The sequence below is a fragment of the Parasteatoda tepidariorum genome, chromosome 6 (assembly GCF_982258835.1).
Source record: "Parasteatoda tepidariorum strain Cologne lab strain chromosome 6, Ptep-v5.0, whole genome shotgun sequence".
NCBI classification, from domain to species: Eukaryota; Metazoa; Arthropoda; class Arachnida; order Araneae; family Theridiidae; genus Parasteatoda; species Parasteatoda tepidariorum.
The window spans coordinates 49,229,374-49,232,348 of NC_141760.1; positions in this window are offsets into that span (position 1 = coordinate 49,229,374).

Below are 2,975 nucleotides of genomic sequence, written 5' to 3' on the forward strand. Positions count from 1 at the left end.
TAATAATTCATTTCTTGCTTTCACACACTTGAGGTTACGGAGGATGTATAAGAGCAAATCTTAAATTTGTCAATTTTTTCTGAGGAGCATTTATTGGTAAAATGCAATTGTTATGTCCGCAAAAAATTTTTCTGTGCATCGTTTTGTTATCTGGTGGAAATTCAGGAAGGGAAAAGGGCCTAACTGTAAACAATACTAAAAACCAATATAATAAAAAAACATGTCCATTTTGCTTATAACTAAATTGCTCCAAGACCTTAAAATGTAAATCACCTGACCAGAATTTAGTAATCAAACATACTTCATCTGGTATTATTGTTATTTTGAAGTTTGAGTTTTAGAGGGTGCGAACATTTGAAATAAGTAGAATTCAATTTTATAAAAAATGATGCTTTTTTTTACAATCTACATAACTACCCCGTTAGAAAAATTGTCAGAATAATATCATTTTTATCATATAAATATAAATCAGGGATTCTAGATAATGTTTGTTTTTATACAGTTTCACGGTTGTATCATCAAACTTTATACATGTTTCATTTTCATTTAGGATTGAGCTGTTCGTGTTTAAACATGTTAAGATACAGCACATGAATATTCAAGTATGGTAGGATTGAATAACGATCTGATTTTTGTTCATTCACTACTTTTTAAATTATACCCTGCACTGTTAGAAATTTTGTAACGTTTTTGGTACTTAATATTCCTTACATTTGGTATAAATTTAATGAAGTAGTACGTGAAAATTGTAAGGTGAAAATATGAAGTAGTTAGGTATTACTATAACAATATTTTTGAGCATTGTAACTATACTTAAACATGATTGCTCTATAATATGTTTGCGCCTGAATGGTTCCATGGTTGAATTTAAGGCCTTATTAAAGTTAAAGAAAATTTTGCACGCTATTGTGGTTCAAGGTACTGATTTTATAGTTCATTACTGAACCAATTTCTTTGAAAATGTAAGAAAAAAGTTTGTAAATTCCCCAATTATTTATTGTAAAATAAAAGGCAAGAATAAAACATAGGAGATTTTTAATTTCAATAATTAAAGACTATTACAAAAAGAAGAAGAATCACTACGCAGACAGTGATTTTTAATACAGTACGTACTTCTGACGTGCAGATACGTACTACACACAGAACGAGGAGAGGAATGGAAATCTAATCTTGTTATAACTACCGATTTTAAAAGGGGATTCCCGAAATAGCACATGACAGGGAGGCTAGCTGTAAATAAAGTGGTTACAAGATTAAGTTGAGAAACGAGAGATTAAGGAGGTTTTCTGATAAGACATTTCCAACAATCCATTTTATTTTTATTTTGATACCTTATACTATGGGGTACTATACTATACTATATGTGGGCGAAACCATTTTGTCTGGAAACTATATGATATAGTTGAAAAACGCGATCATCGGACTAGCTATTTCGCATCGTCGAGGCGTCACATATGGCGGTGCAGACAATCAGTGCAGAAAGCAATAAAGCCTACATACGAAAACCTGTCAAATGAGAATTTATTGCAAAGATGTGTTGCCGCGAACAGTCAAAACAATAATTAATCACTAAATTGGCTTATTTCAATGTTTTTTTCCAAAACACATCGATTACGGCAAAAATGTGGTGGAAATTGCCAATTATTTGGCTATGGTGATCTTCAACGACGGTTTCATGGGGATTGCCAGCATGATAGATGCCATGGGTATTTGAATTGGCAACACGGTGTTTAAGTTTTGCAAAAGGTGCAACTTGAACATCATGTTGCCAAATTGCATTGAAAGCTCGAAGCACTATGCGTCTGGGGTGATCAGATTTCAACTGGAGCTCTGTATTTAATTTTAATACAAATGACATTTACTTTCTAAATGATGAAAGCAAATCTTATCTCTAATCGAAACTTTGTCCTCACTCTGAGGTGAACCACATTAGTGACATTAAACTAAAAAAGAAAGTGAAAATAATAAATTAAATGAAAAGTTTAGGAGCTACGTTCTTAAGGTGAACTCAAAGGAAGAAAATAATTCTACTTTTTTTTCAGATCATAAAGCGAAAATAGAACAAAAAAACACTTTCAAAAGACGTAAATAGAATATTTTTACCTAGAATAAAAATTTATTATGAAAATAAGGCGCCCGACGTTTTTCGTTTTTGTTTTGATAAATTCGTTTCTTTTAAATGAGTTCTGTTTTTGATTTGGTTTCACTTGTTCCTTTTTAGCATACTCAAAAAACGTACTAAACGTTTTTCATTTTATTTTAATATTTATATTCAAAACTCTTTCAAAAGAAAATAAATTGGGACTGTAACATCAACTAAAAGACAATATGAGACTTCAATTCATCGACCTTTCTTGGAGAAACATAGTATGGAATTTTAGTGTAATAAAGTTAACAGCGAATATGTAACTTTCAGTGCAATATGTCAAAAAAATAACTGAGAAATATAACAGATGAATCATCAAAAATAATGAGAGAAATATTTTTATATTTTATTTTATTCTCACGTATTTTAACTATAAAAAAACATACTTTTTTGCATTATCAACGTGAGGATCATAATTTTATGTGTCAGAAAAATGTTAAATGAACTTATTTTAATCGATGCACGATTGCATACTTTTCATTACTTAGTTTAAAGCTTAGTTTATTACTTAGTCTAAAGTGTTATAAATCTTTTGAAGAATTAATTATTTGCAAAACGTAATTAACTTTCCAAAGTACTAAAGTATTAAATATTGCTACCTTAATATCTCTTTAAGATTAAAAAAATATTTCATTTACAGAAGAGATCTAAATTTCGTAAACCAAAAAAATAAATTAATCATTGGGGTTGCTCCGAGCTTTCAGAGTCCCTTCCAAATTTCTTCAACTTTTGAGAAGTTTATCGTTTACGGTTAAAAGTTGTAAATCATTTAGCTGTTGAATTTTCAATTGATTCAATTCATAACTTTAACGTGGCGTTATTAATGTGT